Source organism: Tribolium castaneum, chromosome 3 (genome assembly GCF_031307605.1).
Source record: "Tribolium castaneum strain GA2 chromosome 3, icTriCast1.1, whole genome shotgun sequence".
In the NCBI taxonomy this organism is placed as follows: domain Eukaryota; kingdom Metazoa; phylum Arthropoda; class Insecta; order Coleoptera; family Tenebrionidae; genus Tribolium; species Tribolium castaneum.
Window position 1 is genome coordinate 2065001 of NC_087396.1, and position 20985 is coordinate 2085985.

Sequence of the window (20985 nt, forward strand, 5' to 3'; positions counted from 1 at the left end):
CACAAATAATTTGTTTTTGTTTAAACTGTAACATAAGTCGCTTTTATAAAACGAACTAAGACGTTTGGCATCTGCTTAGTGAAAGTTTTCTCGTTTGGGGGCATAAAATCGTTTGAAATTAACAGTTCTGGTCAAAACTATTACGTAAATTATTTCTTTGTATCACTTTAAAGATTTGCGTTATAGTCTTGACGAGAACTGTTAATTTCAAACGATTCTATGCTTTGAAACCAGTATACTTTCACTGTACAGAGGCAAAACGTCTGATTTCGCCTTTAAAAAACGATTTATGTCACAGTTTGGATTAAAACCAATGATTTTCGTTTATTCATTGTTACAAACAAGAAACCTTACATCAAAGAAACTGAAAACCTCTTATTCAGGCCCAGAAAATCAAATTACGTTTCAGTCTGGACACAAATTGCTTATTTTAGACGATTCTTTCTTTTGAACACGAAAACTTACATTAAAAAGATTAAAAACGTCTTATTCTGGCTCAAAACTGCAAATTATGTATTACTTTGGATAAAAGCAGTTTATCCTGATTACTTCTTTGCTTAGAATAGAGCAAACTTGTATAAAACTTAATGAAAACTTTAAATTTCGTCTCAAAGAAATAATTTACGTTATAGTTTTGACCAGAACTGTTAATTTCAAACGATTTTATGCCCCCAAACGAGAAAACTTTCACTAAACAGATGCCAAACGTCTTAGTTCGATTTATAAAAACGACATGTTACAGTTTAAACAAAAAAATTATTTTCGTTGTTGTGTGAAAATAATTTATTTCGAATGATTCAATGGAGCGAAACGAGTAAACTTTTATAGGACAGATGCAAAATACCATATTACCACATAAATCGTTATTTTAAAGCAAAGTATTAGCTTTTGCACTTGTTCAATTAAAGTTTGCTTACTTCGAAATATGTAGTCGTCCGAAATAATTTTTTTTTGTCAAAACTATAACGTAATTTGTTCTTTTGAGCTTGAATATAGAGTTTTCATTACGTTTTATAGTAGTTTACTCTACTCTAAGCATAGAATCAAACAGAGTAATCCGCTTTTGTTAAAACTGATACATAATTTGCTCTTATTTTTGAGAATAAGACATTTTCAATATGTTTGATAAAATTTTTCTTGTTTATAGCAAGGAATCGTTTAAAATAAGCTGTATTTGCCTAAACTGATACGTAATTCGATATTTGTGCATGGATACGATGTTTTCAGTTTCTTTGACGTGAAATTTCTTGTTGCAAAAGGTAATAATTTGCTTTAAAACATCGCTTTATAATGTAATATGTGGTTTTGCATCTGCCCCATAAAAGTTCATTAGTTTCGAATCATAAAATCGTTTGAAATAAACAGTGCTGGTCAAAACTATAACGTAAATTATTTCTTTGAGACGAAATTTAAAGTTTTTATTAAGTTTTATACAAGTTTACACTAATCTAAGTAAAGGAGTAATCAGGATAAATTGCTTTTATCTAGAGTAATATATAATTTGCAGTTTTCAGCCAGAATAAGACGTTTTTAATCTTTTTAATGTAAGTTTTTGTATTCAAAACAAAGGATCGTCTAAAGTAAGCAGTTTTTGTTCAGACTGAAACGTAATTCGAATTTCTGTACCTGAATAAGGGGTTTTCAGTTACTTTGATGTAAGGTTTCATGTTTGTAACAATAAATTAACGAAAATAATAGGTTTTTATCCAAACTGTGGCATGAATCGTTTTTAAAAGGCGAAATAAGATGTTTTTCCTCTGTACAGTGAAAGTTTACTCGTTTCAAAGCATAGAACCGTTTGAAATTAACAGCTCTCGTTAAGACTATAACGCAAATCTTTTGTTTTGTGCTAAAATAAGACGTTTTTAGTCAGTTTGATATAAGCTTTCTTGTTCAAAGCAAAATATTGTCGAAAATCAACCGTTTTTGTCTAAACTGAAACAAAATTCGGTGGTTTGTGTCCGAATACAAAGTTTTCAGATTCTTTAATGTTAGGTTTGCTGCTTCTAACAAAGAATCAACGAAAATATTTTGTTTTAATACAAACTGCAATATAAAATGTCTTTATAGGACAAAACATGATGTTTGGCATCTGTTTATTAAAAATTTACTCGTTTGGAAGCATAGAATCATTCCAAATAAGCTATTCTCGTCGAAACTATAATGTAATTAGTATTTTGTGCTAGAATACAGCGTTTTTGTTAGATTTATTAACAATTTTGTCTATTTTAAGCAATGAAACGAATAGGATTAGCTGCCTTTATCCAAAGTGATACATAAATTGCTCTTTTATGCCAGATTAATACGTTTTTAGTCTGTTCGATGTAAGTTTTCTTGTTCAAAGCAAAAGATCGTCTAAAGTAAGCCGTTTTTGTTTGAACTGATGAACAATTCAGACTGAGAGTCAACAAAAATAATTTGTTTTAATCCAAACTGATAATTTTTGACCCTATAAGAGTCCTATAAGGGTCCGAGATACGCCGTTCTCGTCAAGTCTATAACGTAATTCGTTTTTTGTGTCAGAATACGACGTTTTCTGTCTGTTTAATATAAGTTTTTAATAATAATAATAATAATAACAATAATAATAATAATAATAATAATAATAATAATAATAATAACAATAATAATAATAATAATAATAATAATAATAATAATAATAATAATAATAATAATAATAATAATAATAATAATAAAAATAATAATAGAAATAAAAGTAAGCTTAGTTTTCTAAGCAAAAATGAAGCTTATTTTGTGTGTTATATGAGCGCTTTCTCATTTCTATGCAAGAAATCATCTGTGATCTGTATTTTTAGGCAAGAAATTGTCTAAAATTAATAACTCATTTTAAAACTGGTATAAAAACATTTACTATACAAAAGTTAATAATAATAATAATAATAATAATAATAATAATAATAGTAATAATAATAATAATAATAATAGTAATAATAATAATAATAATAATAATAATAATAATAATAATAATAACAATAATAATAATAATAATAATAATAATAATAATAATAATAATAATAATGATAATAATACTTATAATAATGAATTTCTTTCTAAATTAAAGCTTAGTTTTTCTAAGCAAAAATGATGCTTATTTTGTGTGTTATATGAGCGTTTTCTCATTTCTATGCAAGAGATCATCTGTGATCTGTGTTTTTAGGCAAGAAATTGAATAAAATTAATAACTCATTTTAAAACTGGTATAAAAACATTTACTATACAAAAGTTAATAATAATAATAATGATAATAATAATAATAATAACAATAATAATAATAATACTAATAATAATAATAATAATAGTAATAAAAGAAACAATAATAATAATAATAATAATAATAATAATAATAATAATAATAATGATAATAATACTTATAATAATAAATTTCTTTCTAAATTAAAGCTTAGTTTTTCTAAGCAAAAATGATGCTTATTTTGTGTTATCTGAGCGTTTTCTCATTTCTATGCAAGAGATCATCTGTGATCTGTGTTTTTAGGCAAGAAATTGTCTAAAATTAATAACTCATTTTAAAACTGGTATAAAAACATTTACTATACAAAAGTTATAATCGGTCTTTAATAATAATAATATTAATAATAATAATAATAATAATAATAATAATAATAATAATAATAATAATAATAATAATAATAATAATAATAGTAATAATAATAATAAAAATAATAGTAATAATAATAATAATAATAAAAATAAAAATAATAGTAGTTGTAAAAGTAAGCTTAGTTTTCTAAGCCAAAATGAAGCTTATTTTGTGTTATATGAGCGTTTTCTCATTTCTATGCAAAAGATCATGTGTGATCTGTGTTTTAAGTTGTGTCAGAATACGACGTTTTCTGTCTGTTTAATATAAGTTTTTAATAATAATAATAATAATAATAATAATAATAATAATAATAATAATAATAATAATAATAATAACAATAATAATAATAATAATAATAATAATAATAATTTGCTTTAAAATAAAATGTTTGAAAAACCGAAATTAAACTAAATTAATTGTGTCTAACACTTTAGTAGAGGAAAAAGGAGGAGACATAAAAGTCACTAAAGTCTTAAAGTTGTCTTTAGTCGTCATATATAATAACAATAACATTTATAATAACAATACTAATAGTACTAAATTTGCTTAAATGCAAGAGCTTAATTAAGGTAACAGTTTTTTTGTTTTTTGCCTATATCTCGAAAACAGTTACTCCTATCAATTTTTACTTTTTCACCAAAATTAAAGGTGATAAAATTTCCTACAAAATAGTTATTTGCATTTTTCATGTAGAACTAACCATAAGTGAGATATAAGTTTGAAAATAATTATTAATTAAAAAAAAGTGTTTTAACAGAAAATGTCTTGTGATTTAAAATACACTTAATTTGTTGGGTCCAATACTTTATTAGAAGAAAAAGGAGGTGACATAAAAGTCACTGAAGTCTTCAGAGTCGTTTTTAAATGGTGCATTTTTGACTTCGTCTCAAACATTGAAAATTGAATTACATTTTTGTTCAGTAACAGTTACAGTTTTCTTATTGGTTTTTTGCTTATATCTCGAAAACAGTTACTTCTATCAAATTTTATCTTTCTTTTAAAATTAAAGCTGATAAAATTTCCAACAAAATAGTTAATTACATTTTTCTTGTAGGACCAAGCATAAACGAGTTATAGAGTTGGATATAAATAATATTTAACAAAAATTTGCTTTAAAATAAAATGCTTGAAAAACCGGAATTAAACTAAATTAATTGTGTCTAACACTTTAATAGAGGAAAAAGAAAAAGACATAAAAGTCACTAAAGGTTTCAGAGTTGTCTTTAGTTGTCATATTAATAACAATAACATTAATAATAATAAAACTAATAGTACTAAATTTGCTTATATGCAAACGCTTAATTAAGGTAACAGTGTTTTGGTTTCTTGCTTATGTCTCGAAAACAGTTACTCCTATCAATTTTTATCTTTTTACTAAAATTTAAGCTGATAAAATTTCCTACAAAATAGTTATTTGCATTTTTCATGTAGGACTAACCATAAGCGAGATATATGACTGAAAATAATTAATATTTAAAAAAAAAGTGCTTTAACAGAAAATGTCTTGTGATTTAAAATACACTTAATTTATTGGGTCCAATACTTTATTAGAAAAAAAAGGAAGTGACATAAAAGTCACTGAAGTCTTCAGAGTCGTTTTTAAATGCTGCAGTTTCGTCTTCGTCTCAAACATTGAAAACCGAATTACATTTTTGTTCAGTAACAGTCACAGTTTTCTTATTGGTTTTTTGCTTATATCTCGAAAACAGTTACTCCTATCAATTTTTATCTTTCTTTCAAAATTAAAGCTGATAAAATTTCCTACAAAATAGTTATTTGCATTTTTCTTGTAGGACCAACCATAAGCGAGTTATAGAGTTGGATATAAATAATATTTAACAAAAATTTGCTTTAAAATAAAATGTTTGAAAAACTGAAATTAAACTAATTTAATTGTGTCTAACACTTTAGTAGAGGAAAAAGAAGAAGACATAAAAGTCACTAAAGGTTTCAAAGTTGTATTTAATCGTCATATTAATAACAATAACATTAATATAATAATACTAATAGTACTAAATTTGCTTATATGCAAACGCTTAATTAAGGTAACAGTGTTTTGGTTTCTTGCTCATATCTCGAAAACAGTTACTCCTATCAATTTTTATCTTTTTACTAAAATTCAAGCTGATAAAATTTCCTACAAAATAGTTATTTGCATTTTTTGTGTAGGACTAACCATAAGCGAGATATAAGATTGAAAATAATTAATATTTAAAAAAGAAGTGCTTTAACAGAAAATGTCTTGTGATTTAAAATACACTTAATTTATTAGGTCCAATACTTTATTAAAAAAAAAGGGGGTGACATATAAGTCACTGAAGTCTTCAGAGTCGATTTTAAATGCTGCATTTTCGTCTTCGTCTCAAACATTGAAAACTGAATTACATTTTTGTTCTGAAACGGTAACAGTTTTTACTTTGGTTTTTTGCTTATATCTCGAAAACAGTTACTCCTATCAATTTTTATCTTTCTGTCAAAATTAAAGCTGATAAAATTTCCTACAAAATAGTTATTTGCATTTTTCTTGTAGGACCAATCATAAGCGAGTTATAGAGTTGGATATAAATAATATTTAACAAAAATTTGCTTTAAAATAAAATGTTTGAAAAACTGAAATTAAACTAATTTAATTGTGTCTAACACTTTAGTAGAGAAAAAAGAAAAAGACATAAAAGTCACTAAAGGTTTCAAAGTTGTCTTTAATCGTCATATTAATAACAATAACATTAATAATAATAATACTAATAGTACTAAATTTGCTTATATGCAAACGCTTAATTAAGGTAACAGTGTTATGGTTTCTTGCTCATATCTCGAAAACAGTTACTCCTATCAATTTTTATCTTTTTACTAAAATTCAAGCTGATAAAATTTCCTACAAAATAGTTATTTGCATTTTTTATGTAGGACTAACCATAAGCGAGATATAAGATTGAAAATAATTAATATTTAAAAAAGAAGTGCTTTAACAGAAAATGTCTTGTGATTTAAAATACACTTAATTTATTAGGTCCAATACTTTATTAAAAAAAAAAGGGGGTGACATATAAGTCACTGAAGTCTTCAGAGTCGATATTAAATGCTGCATTTTCGTCTTCGTCTCAAACATTGAAAACTGAATTACATTTTTGTTCTGAAACGGTAACAGTTTTTACTTTGGTTTTTTGCTTATATCTCGAAAACAGTTACTCCTATCAATTTTTATCTTTCTTTCAAAATTAAAGCTGATAACATTTCCTACAAAATAGTTATTTGCATTTTTCTTGTAGGACCAACCATAAGCGAGTTATAAAGTTGGATATAAATAATATTTAACAAAAACTTGCTTAAAAATAAAATGTTTGAAATACTGAAATTAAACTAAATTAATTGTGTCTAACACTTTAGTAGAGAAAAAAGAAAAAGACATAAAAGTCACCAAAGTCTTCAGAATCGTTTTTAGTCGTCATATTAATAACAATAACATTAATAATAATAATACTAATAGTACTAAATCTGCTTATATGCAAGCGCTTTATTAAGGTAACAGTTTTTTGGTTTCTTGCTTATATCTCGAAAACAGTTACTCCTATGAATTTTTGTCTTTCTTTCAAAATTAAAGCTGATAAAATATTCTACAAAATAGTTATTTGCATTTTTCTTGTAGGACCAACCATAAGCGAGTTATAGAGTTGGATATAAATAATATTCAACAAAAATTTGCTTTAAAATAAAATGTTTGAAAAACTGAAATTAAACTAATTTAACTGTGTCTAACACTTTAGTAGAGAAAAAAGGAAAAGACATAAAAGTCACTAAAGGTTTCAGAGTTGTCTTTAGTTGTCATATTAATAACAATAACATTAATAATAATAATACTAATATTACTAAATTTGCTTATATGCAAACGCTTAATTAAGGTAACAGTGTTTTGGTTTTTTGCTTATATCTCGAAAACAGTTACTCCTATCAATTTTTATCTTTTTACGAAAATTCAAGCTGATAAAATTTCCTACAAAATAGTTATTTGCATTTTTCATGTAGGACTAACCATAAGCGAGATATATGATTGAAAATAATTAATATTTAAAAAAAAAGTGCTTTAACAGAAAATGCCTTGTGATTTAAAATACACTTAATTTATTGGGTCCAATACTTTATTAGAAGAAAAAGGAAGTGACATAAAAGTCACTGAAGTCTTCAGAGTCGTTTTTAAATGCTGCAGTTTCGTCTTCGTCTCAAACATTGAAAACCAAATTACATTTTTGTTCAGTAACAGTCACAGTTTTCTTATTGGTTTTTTGCTTATATCTCGAAAACAGTTACTCCTATCAATTTTTATCTTTCTTTCAAAATTAAAGCTGATAAAATTTCCTACAAAATAGTTATTTGCATTTTTCTTGTAGGACCAACCATAAGCGAGTTATAGAGTTGGATATAAATAATATTTAACAAAAATTTGCTTTAAAATAAAATGTTTGAAAAACTGAAATTAAACTAATTTAATTGTGTCTAACACTTTAGTAGAGGAAAAAGAAGAAGACATAAAAGTCACTAAAGGTTTCAAAGTTGTCTTTAATCGTCATATTAATAACAATAACATTAATAATAATAATACTAATAGTACTAAATTTGCTTATATGCAAACGCTTAATTAAGGTAACAGTGTTTTGGTTTCTTGCTCATATCTCGAAAACAGTTACTCCTATCAATTTTTATCTTTTTACTAAAATTTAAGCTGATAAAATTTCCTACAAAATAGTTAATTGCATTTTTTGTGTAGGACTAACCATAAGCGAGATATAAGATTGAAAATAATTAATATTTAAAAAAGAAGTGCTTTAACAGAAAATGTCTTGTGATTTAAAATACACTTAATTTATTAGGTCCAATACTTTATTAGAAAAAAGGGGGTGACATATAAGTCACTGAAGTCTTCAGAGTCGATTTTAAATGCTGCATTTTCGTCTTCGTCTCAAACATTGAAAACTGAATTACATTTTTGTTCTGAAACGGTAACAGTTTTTACTTTGGTTTTTTGCTTATATCTCGAAAACAGATACTCCTATCAATTTTTATCTTTCTTTCAAAATTAAAGCTGATAACATTTCCTACAAAATAGTTATTTGCATTTTTCTTGTAGGACCAACCATAAGCGAGTTATAGAGTTGGATATAAATAATATTTAACAAAAATTTGCTTTAAAATAAAATGTTTGAAAAACTGAAATTAAACTAATTTAATTGTGTCTAACACTTTAGTAGAGGAAAAAGAAGAAGACATAAAAGTCACTAAAGGTTTCAAAGTTGTCTTTAATCGTCATATTAATAACAATAACATTAATAATAATAATACTAATAGTACTAAATTTGCTTATATGCAAACGCTTAATTAAGGTAACAGTCTTTTGGTTTCTTGCTCATATCTCGAAAACAGTTACTCCTATCAATTTTTATCTTTCTGTCAAAATTAAAGCTGATAAAATTTCCAACAAAATAGTTATTTGCATTTTTCTTGTAGGACCAACCATAAGCGAGTTATAGAGTTGGATATAAATAATATTTAACAAAAATTTGCTTTAAAATAAAATGTTTGAAAAACTGAAATTAAACTAATTTAATTGTGACTAACACTTTAGTAGAGGAAAAAGAAGAAGACATAAAAGTCACTAAAGGTTTCAAAGTTGTCTTTAATCGTCATATTAATAACAATAACATTAATAATAATAATACTAATAGTACTAAATTTGCTTATATGCAAACGCTTAATTAAGGTAACAGTTTTTTGGTTTCTTGCTTATATCTCGAAAACAGTTACTCCTATGAATTTTTGTCTTTCTTTCAAAATTAAAGCTGATAAAATATTCTACAAAATAGTTATTTTCATTTTTCTTGTAGGACCAACCATAAGCGAGTTATAGAGTTGGATATAAATAATATTTAACAAAAACTTGCTTAAAAATAAAATGTTTGAAATACTGAAATTAAACTAAATTAATTGTGTCTAACACTTTAGTAGAGAAAAAAGAAAAAGACATAAAAGTCACCAAAGTCTTCAGAATCGTTTTTAGTCGTCATATTAATAACAATAACATTAATAATTATAATACTAATAGTACTAAATCTGCTTATATGCAAGCGCTTTATTAAGGTAACAGTTTTTTGGTTTCTTGCTTATATCTCGAAAACAGTTACTCCTATGAATTTTTGTCTTTCTTTCAAAATTAAAGCTGATAAAATATTCTACAAAATAGTTATTTTCATTTTTCTTGTAGGACCAACCATAAGCGAGTTATAGAGTTGGATATAAATAATATTTAACAAAAATTTGCTTTAAAATAAAATGTTTGAAAAACTGAAATTAAACTAATTTAACTGTGTCTAACACTTTAGTAGAGAAAAAAGGAAAAGACATAAAAGTCACTAAAGGTTTCAGAGTTGTCTTTAGTTGTCATATTAATAACAATAACATTAATAATAATAATACTAATAGTACTAAATTTGCTTATATGCAAACGCTTAATTAAGGTAACAGTGTTTTGGTTTCTTGCTTATATCTCGAAAACAGTTACTCCTATCAATTTTTATCGTTTTACTAAAATTCAAGCTGATAAAATTTCCTACAAAATAGTTATTTGCATTTTTTATGTAGGACTAACCATAAGCGAGATATAAGATTGAAAATAATTAATATTTAAAAAAAAAGTGCTTTAACAGAAAATGTCTTGTGATTTAAAATACACTTAATTTATTGGGTCCAATACTTTATTAGAAGAAAAAGGAAGTGACATAAAAGTCACTGAAGTCTTCAGAGTCGATTTTAAATGCTGCATTTTCGTCTTCGTCTCAAACATTGAAAACTAAATTACATTTTTGTTCTGAAACGGTAACAGTTTTTACTTTGGTTTTTTGCTTATATCTCGAAAACAGTTACTCCTATCAATTTTTATCTTTCTTTCAAAATTAAAGCTGATAACATTTCCTACAAAATAGTTATTTGCATTTTTCTTGTAGAACCAACCATAAGCGAGTTATAAAGTTGGATATAAATAATATTTAACAAAAACTTGCTTAAAAATAAAATGTTTGAAATACTGAAATTAAACTAAATTAATTGTGTCTAACACCTTAATAAAGCGCTTGCATATAAGCAGATTTAGTACTATTAGTATTATTATTATTAATGTTATTGTTATTAATATGACGACTAAAAACGATTTTGAAGACTTTGGTGACTTTTATGTCTTTTTCTTTTTCCTCTACTAAAGTGTTAGACACAGTTAAATTAGTTTAATTTCAGTATTTCAAACATTTTATTTTTAAGCAAGTTTTTGTTAAATATTATTTATATCCAACTTTATAACTCGCTTATGGTTGGTCCTACAAGAAAAATGCAAATAACTATTTTGTTGGAAATGTTATCAGCTTTAATTTTGAAAAAAAGATAAAAATTGATAGGCGTAACTGTTTTCGAGATATAAGCAAAAAACCTAAGTAAAAACTGTTACCGTTTCAGAACAAAAATGTAATTCAGTTTTCAATGTTTGAGACGAAGACGAAAATGCAGCATTTAAAATCGACTCTGAAGACTTCAGTGACTTATATGTCACTCCCTTTTTTTTCTAATAAAGTATTGGACCTAATAAATTAAGTGTATTTTAAATCACAAGACATTTACTGTTAAAGCACATCTTTTTTAAATACTAATTATTTTCAATCATATATCTCGCTTATGGTTAGTCCTACATAAAAAATGCAAATAACTATTTTGTAGGAAATTTTATCGGCTTGAATTTTAGTAAAAAGATAAAAATTGATAGGAGTAACTGTTTTCGAGATATGAGCAAGAAACCAAAACACTGTTACCTTAATTAAGCGTTTGCATATAAGCAAATTTAGTACTATTAGTATTATTATTATTAATGTTATTGTTATTAATATGACGATTAAAGACAACTTTGAAACCTTTAGTGACTTTTATGTCTTCTTCTTTTTCCTTTAATAAAGTGTTAGACACAATTAAATTAGTTTAATTTCAGTTTTTCAAACATTTTATTTTAAAGCAAATTTTTGTTAAATATTATTTATATCCAACTCTATAACTCGCTTATGGTTGGTCCTACAAAAAAAATGCAAATAACTATTTTGTAGGAAATTTTATCAGCTTTAATTTTGAAAAAAAGATAAAAATTGATAGGAGTAACTGTTTTCGAGATATAAGCAAAAAACCAATAAGAAAACTGTGACTGTTACTGAACAAAAATGTAATTCGGTTTTCAATGTTTGAGACGAAGACGAAACTGCAGCATTTAAAAACGACTCTGAAGACTTCAGTGACTTTTATGTCACTTCCTTTTTCTTCTAATAAAGTATTGGACCCAATAAATTAAGTGTATTTTAAATCACAAGACATTTTCTGTTAAAGCACTTTTTTTTTAAATATTAATTATTTTCAATCATATATCTCGCTTATGGTTAGTCCTACATGAAAAATGCAAATAACTATTTTGTAGGAAATTTTATCAGCTTGAATTTTAGTAAAAAGATAAAAATTGATAGGAGTAACTGTTTTCGAGATATAAGCAAGAAACCAAAACACTGTTACCTTAATTAAGCGTTTACATATAAGCAAATTTAGTACTATTAGTATTATTATTATTAATGTTATTGTTATTAATATGACAACTAAAAACAACTCTGAAACCTTTAGTGACTTTTATGTCTTTTCCTTTTTTCTCTACTAAAGTGTTAGACACAGTTAAATTAGTTTAATTTCAGTTTTTCAAACATTTTATTTTAAAGCAAATTTTTGTTAAATATTATTTATATCCAACTCTATAACTCGCTTATGGTTGGTCCTACAAAAAAAATGCAAATAACTATTTTGTAGAATATTTTATCAGCTTTAATTTTGAAAGAAAGACAAAAATTCATAGGAGTAACTGTTTTCGAGATATAAGCAAGAAACCAAAAAACTGTTACCTTAATAAAGCGCTTGCATATAAGCAGATTTAGTACTATTAGTATTATTATTATTAATGTTATTGTTATTAATATGACGACTAAAAACGATTCTGAAGACTTTGGTGACTTTTATGTCTTTTTCTTTTTTTTCTACTAAAGTGTTAGACACAATTAATTTAGTTTAATTTCAGTATTTCAAACATTTTATTTTTAAGCAAGTTTTTGTTAAATATTATTTATATCCAACTTTATAACTCGCTTATGGTCGGTCCTACAAGAAAAATGCAAATAACTATTTTGTAGGAAATGTTATCAGCTTTAATTTTGAAAGAAAGATAAAAATTGATAGGAGTAACTGTTTTCGAGATATAAGCAAAAAACCAAAGTAAAAACTGTTACCGTTTCAGAACAAAAATGTAATTCAGTTTTCAATGTTTGAGACGAAGACGAAAATGCAGCATTTAAAATCGACTCTGAAGACTTCAGTGACTTATATGTCACTTCCTTTTTTTTTAATAAAGTATTGGACCTAATAAATTAAGTGTATTTTAAATCACAAGACATTTTCTGTTAAAGCACTTCTTTTTTAAATATTAATTATTTTCAATCTTATATCTCGCTTATGGTTAGTCCTACATAAAAAATGCAAATAACTATTTTGTAGGAAATTTTATCAGCTTGAATTTTAGTAATAAGATAAAAATTGATAGGAGTAACTGTTTTCGAAATATGAGCAAGAAACCAAAACACTGTTACCTTAATTAAGCGTTTGCATATAAGCAAATTTAGTACTATTAGTATTATTATTATTAATGTTATTGTTATTAATATGACGATTAAAGACAACTTTGAAACCTCTAGTGACTTTTATGTCTTCTTCTTTTTCCTCTACTAAAGTGTTAGACACAATTAAATTAGTTTAATTTCAGTTTTTCAAACATTTTATTTTAAAGCAAATTTTTGTTAAATATTATTTATATCCAACTCTATAACTCGCTTATGGTTGGTCCTACAAGAAAAATACCAATAACTATTTTGTAGGAAATTTTATCAGCTTTAATTTTGAAAGAAAGATAAAAATTGATAGGAGTAACTGTTTTCGAGATATAAGCAAAAAACCAATAAGAAAACTGTGACTGTTACTGAACAAAAATGTAATTCGGTTTTCAATGTTTGAGACGAAGACGAAACTGCAGCATTTAAAAACGACTTTGAAGACTTCAGTGACTTTTATGTCACTTCCTTTTTCTTCTAATAAAGTATTGGACCCAATAAATTAAGTGTATTTTAAATCACAAGACATTTTCTGTTAAAGCATTTTTTTTTTAAATATTAATTATTTTCAATCATATATCTCGCTTATGGTTAATCCTACATGAAAAATGCAAATAACTATTTTGTAGGAAATTTTATCAGCTTGAATTTTAGTAAAAAGATAAAAATTGATAGGAGTAACTCTTTTCGAGATATAAGCAAGAAACCAAAACACTGTTACTTTAATTAAGCGTTTGCATATAAGCAAATTTAGTACTATTAGTATTATTATTATTAATGTTATTGTTATTAATATGACAACTAAAGACAACTCTGAAACCCTTAGTGACTTTTATGTCTTTTCCTTTTTTCTCTACTAAAGTGTTAGACACAGTTAAATTAGTTTAATTTTAGTTTTTCAAACATTTTATTATAAAGCAAATTTTTGTTAAATATTATTTATATCCAACTCTATAACTCGCTTATGGTTGGTCCTACAAGAAAAATGCAAATAACTATTTTGTAGAATATTTTATCAGCTTTAATTTTGAAAGAAAGACAAAAATTCATAGGAGTAACTGTTTTCGAGATATAAGCAAGAAACCAAAAAACTGTTACCTTAATAAAGCGCTTGCATATAAGCAGATTTAGTACTATTAGTATTATTATTATTAATGTTATTGTTATTAATATGACGACTAAAAACGATTCTGAAGACTTTGGTGACTTTTATGTCTTTTTCTTTTTTCTCTACTAAAGTGTTAGACACAATTAATTTAGTTTAATTTCAGTATATCAAACATTTTATTTTTAAGCAAGTTTTTGTTAAATATTATTTATATCCAACTTTATAACTCGCTTATGGTTGGTCCTACAAGAAAAATGCAAAAAACTATTTTGTAGGAAATGTTATCAGCTTTAATTTTGAAAGAAAGATAAAAATTGATAGGAGTAACTGTTTTCGAGATATAAGCAAAAAATCAAAGTAAAAACTGTTACCGTTTCAGAACAAAAATGTAATTCAGTTTTCAATGTTTGAGACGAAGACGAAAATGCAGCATTTAAAATCGACTCTGAAGACTTCAGTGACTTATATGTCACCCCCTTTTTTTTTTAATAAAGTATTGGACCTAATAAATTAAGTGTATTTTAAATCACAAGACATTTTCTGTTAAAGCACTTCTTTTTTAAATATTAATTATTTTCAATCTTATATCTCGCTTATGGTTAGTCCTACATAAAAAATGCAAATAACTATTTTGTAGGAAATTTTATCAGCTTGAATTTTAGTAAAAAGATAAAAATTGAAAGGAGTAACTGTTTTCGAGATATGAGCAAGAAACCAAAACACTGTTACCTTAATTAAGCGTTTGCATATAAGCAAATTTAGTACTATTAGTATTATTATTATTAATGTTATTGTTATTAATATGACGATTAAAGACAACTTTGAAACCTTTAGTGACTTTTATGTCTTCTTCTTTTTCCTCTACTAAAGTGTTAGACACAATTAAATTAGTTTAATTTCAGTTTTTCAAACATTTTATTTTAAAGCAAATTTTTGTTAAATATTATTTATATCCAACTCTATAACTCGCTTATGGTTGGTCCTACAAGAAAAATGCAAATAACTATTTTGTAGGAAATTTTATCAGCTTTAATTTTGACAGAAAGATAAAAATTGATAGGAGTAACTGTTTTCGAGATATAAGCAAAAAACCAAAGTAAAAACTGTTACCGTTCCAGAACAAAAATGTAATTCAGTTTTCAATGTTTGAGACGAAGACGAAAATGCAGCATTTAAAATCGACTCTGAAGACTTCAGTGACTTATATGTCACCCCCTTTTTTTTTAATAAAGTATTGGACCTAATAAATTAAGTGTATTTTAAATCACAAGACATTTTCTGTTAAAGCACTTCTTTTTTAAATATTAATTATTTTTAATCTTATATCTCGCTTATGGTTAGTCCTACACAAAAAATGCATTTAACTATTTTGTAGGAAATTTTATCAGCTTGAATTTTAGTAAATAGATAAAAATTGATAGGAGTAACTGTTTTCGAGATATGAGCAAGAAACCAAAACACTGTTACCTTAATTAAGCGTTTGCATATAAGCAAATTTAGTACTATTAGTATTATTATTATTAATGTTATTGTTATTAATATGACGATTAAAGACAACTTTGAAACCTTTAGTGACTTTTATGTCTTCTTCTTTTTCCTCTACTAAAGTGTTAGACACAATTAAATTAGTTTAATTTCAGTTTTTCAAACATTTTATTTTAAAGTAAATTTTTGTTAAATATTATTTATATCTAACTCTATAACTCGCTTATGGTTGGTCCTACAAAAAATGCAAATAACTATTTTGTAGGAAATTTTATCAGCTTTAATTTTGAAAAAAAGTTAAAAATTGATAGGAGTAACTGTTTTCGAGATATAAGCAAGAAACCAAAAAAATGTTACGTTAATTAAGCGTTTGCATATAAGCAAATTTAGTACTATTAGTATTATTATTATTAATGTTATTGTTATTAATATGACGACTAAAGACGACTCTGAAACATTTAGTGACTTTTATGTCTTCTCCTTTTTCCTCTACTAAAGTGTTAGACACAATTAATTTAGTTTAATTCCGGTTTTTCAAGCATTTTATTTTAAAGCAAATTTTTGTTAAATATTATTTATATCCAACTCTATAACTCGTTTATGCTTGGTCCTACAAGAAAAATGTAAATAACTATTTTGTTGGAAATTTTATCGGCTTTAATTTTGAAAGAAAGATAAAATTTGATAGGAGTAACTGTTTTCGAGATATAAGCAAAAAACCAATAAGAAAACTGTAACTGTTACTGAACAAAAATGTAATTCAATTTTCAATGTTTGAGACGAAGTCAAAAATGCAGCATTTAAAAACGACTCTGAAGACTTCAGTGACTTTTATGTCACCTCCTTTTTCTTCTAATAAAGTATTGGACCCAACAAATTAAGTGTATTTTAAATCACAAGACATTTTCTGTTAAAACACTTTTTTTTAATTAATAATTATTTTCAAACTTATATCTCGCTTATGGTTAGTTCTACATGAAAAATGCAAATAACTATTTTGTAGGAAATTTTATCACCTTTAATTTTGGTGAAAAAGTAAAAATTGATAGGAGTAACTGTTTTCGAGATATAGGCAAAAAACAAAAAAACTGTTACCTTAATTAAGCGCTTGCATATAAGCAAATTTAGTACTACTAGTATTGTTATTATAAATGTTATTGTTATTAATATGACGACTAAAGACAACTTTAAGACTTTAGTGACTTTTATGTCTCTCCATTTTCCTCTACTAAAGTGTTAGACACAATTAATTTAGTTTAATTTCGGTTTTTCAAACATTTTATTTTAAAGCAAATTTTTGTTAAATATTAAAAACTATAAAATGGCTTAGATTGCCTAAAAACACAGATCACACATGATCTTTTGCATAAAAATGAGAAAACGCTCATGTAACACACAAAATAAGCTCCATTTTTCCTTTTTAAAAGTATTATTATTATTATTACTTTTGTTACTATTACTATTATTATTATTATTATTATTATTATTATTGTTATTATTATTATTATTATTATTATTATTATTATTATTATTATTATTATTATTATTATTATTATTATTATTATTATTATTATTATTATTATTATTATTATTATTATTATTATTATTATTATTATTATTATTATTATTATTATTAAAAACTTATATTAAACAGACAGAAAACGTCGTATTCTGACACAACTTAAAACACAGATCACACATGATCTTTTGCATAGAAATGAGAAAACGCTCATATAACACAAAATAAGCTTTCATTTTGGCTTAGAAAACTAAGCTTACTTTTACTACTACTATTATTTTTAATTTTATTATTATTATTATTATTACTATTATTTTTATTATTATTATTACTATTATTATTATTATTATTATTATTATTATTATTATTATTATTATTATTATTATTATTATTATTATTATTAATATTATTATTATTAAAAACCGATTATAACTTTTGTATAGTAAATGTTTTTATACCAGTTTTAAAATGAGTTATTAATTTTAGACAATTTCTTGCCTAAAAACACAGATCACAGATGATCTCTTGCATAGAAATGAGAAAACGCTCAGATAACACAAAATAAGCATCATTTTTGCTTAGAAAAACTAAGCTTTAATTTAGAAAGAAATTTATTATTATAAGTATTATTATCATTATTATTATTATTATTATTATTATTATTATTATTATTATTATTATTATTTCTCTTATTACTATTATTATTATTATTATTATTATTACTATTATTATTATTATTATTAATACTATTATTATTATTATTATTATTATTATTATTATTAACTTTTGTATAGTAAATGTTTTTATACCAGTTTTGAAATGAGTTATTAATTTTAGACAATTTCTTGCCTAAAAATACAGATCACAGATGATTTCTTGCTTAGAAATGAGAAAGCGCTCATATAACACACAAAATAAGAATCATTTTTGCTTAGAAAAACTAAGCTTTAATTTAGAAAGAAATTCATTATTATAAGTATTATTATCATTATTACTATTATTATTATTATTATTACTATTACTATTATTATTATTATTATTATTATTATTATTATTATTATTATTATTATTATTATTATTATTAACTTTTGTATAGTAAATGTTTTTATACCAGTTTTAAAATGAGTTATTAATTTTATTCAATTTCTTGCCTAAAAACACAGATCACAGATGATCTCTTGCATAGAAATGAGAAAACGCTCATATAACACACAAAATAAGCATCATTTTTGCTTAGAAAAACTAAGCTTTAATTTAGAAAGAAATTCATTATTATAAGTATTATTATCATTATTATTATTATTATTATTATTATTATTATTATTATTATTATTATTATTACTATTATTATTATTATTATTATTATTATTATTATTATTATTATTATTATTATTATTGTTATTATTATTATTATTATTATTATTATTAAAAACTTATATTAAACAGACAGAAAACGTCGTATTCTGACACAAAAAAGCGAATTACGTTATAGACTTGACGAGAACGGCGTATCTCGGACTCTTATAGGACTCTTATAGGGTCAAAAATTATCAGTTTGGATTAAAACAAATTATTTTTGTTGACTCTCAGTCTGAATTGTTTATCAGTTCAAACAAAAACGGCTTACTTTAGACGACTTTTTGCTTTGAACAAGAAAACTTACATCGAACAGACTAAAAACGTATTAATCTGGCATAAAAGAGCAATTTATGTATCACTTTGGATAAAGGCAGCTAATCCTATTCGTTTCATTGCTTAAAATAGACAAAATTGTTAATAAATCTAACAAAAACGCTGTATTCTAGCACAAAATACTAATTACATTATAGTTTCGACGAGAATAGCTTATTTGGAATGATTCTATGCTTCCAAACGAGTAAATTTTTAATAAACAGATGCCAAACATCATGTTTTGTCCTATAAAGACATTTTATATTGCAGTTTGTATTAAAACAAAATATTTTCGTTGATTCTTTGTTAGAAGCAGCAAACCTAACATTAAAGAATCTGAAAACTTTGTATTCGGACACAAACCACCGAATTTTGTTTCAGTTTAGACAAAAACGGTTGATTTTCGACAATATTTTGCTTTGAACAAAAAAGCTTATATCAAACTGACTAAAAACGTCTTATTTTAGCACAAAACAAAAGATTTGCGTTATAGTCTTAAAGCTGATTCATGCCACAGTTTGGATAAAAACCAATTATTTTTGTTAATTCATTGTTACAAACAAGAAACCTTACATCAAAGAAACTGAAAACCCCTTATTTAGGCACAGAAATTCGAATTACGTTTCAGTCTGGACAAAAACTGCTTATTTTAGACGATCCTTTGTTTTGAACACGAAAACTTACATTAAAAAGATTAAAAACGTCTTATTCTGGCTGAAAACTGCAAATTATATATTACTCTAGATAAAAGCAATTTATCCTGATTACTCCTTTACTTAGAATAGAGTAAACTTGTATAAAACTTAATGAAAACTTTAAATTTCGTCTCAAAGAAATAATTTACGTTATAGTTTTGACCAGCACTGTTTATTTCAAACGAAATTATGATTCGAAACTAATGAACTTTTATGGGGCAGATGCAAAACCACATATTACCATATAAAGCGTTGTTTTAAAGCAAAGTATTACCTTTTGCAACAAGAAATTTCACGTCAAAGAAACTGAAAACTTCGTATCAATACATAAATATCTAATTACGTATCAGTTTAGGCAAATACAGCTTATTTTAAACGATTCCTTGCTATAAACAAGAAAAATTTTATCAAGCATATTGAAAACGTCTTATTCTTGAAAATAAGAGCAAATTATGTATCAGTATTAACAAAAGCGGATTACTCTGTTTGATTCTATGCTTAGAGTAGAGTAAACTACTATAAAACGTAATGAAAACTCTATATTCAAGCTCAAAAGAACAAATTACGTTATAGTTTTGACAAAAAAAAATATTTCGGACGATTACTTACTTCGAAGTAAGCAAACTTTAATTGAACATGTGCAAAAGCTAATACTTTGCTTTAAAATAATGATTTATGTGGTAATATGGTATTTTGCATCTGTCCTATAAAAGTTTACCCGTTTCGCTCCATTGAATCATTAGAAATAAATTATTTTGACACAACAACAACACAAATAATTTGTTTTTGTTTAAACTGTAACATAAGTCGCTTTTATAAAACGAACTAAGACGTTTGGCATCTGCTTAGTGAAAGTTTTCTCGTTTGGGGGCATAAAATCGTTTGAAATTAACAGTTCTGGTCAAAACTATTACGTAAATTATTTCTTTGTATCACTTTAAAGATTTGCGTTATAGTCTTGACGAGAACTGTTAATTTCAAACGATTCTATGCTTTGAAACCAGTATACTTTCACTGAACAGAGGCAAAACGTCTAATTTCGCCTTTAAAAAACGATTTATGTCACAGTTTGGATTAAAACCAATGATTTTCGTTTATTCATTGTTACAAACAAGAAACCTTACATCAAAGAAACTGAAAACCTCTTATTCAGGCCCAGAAAATCAAAT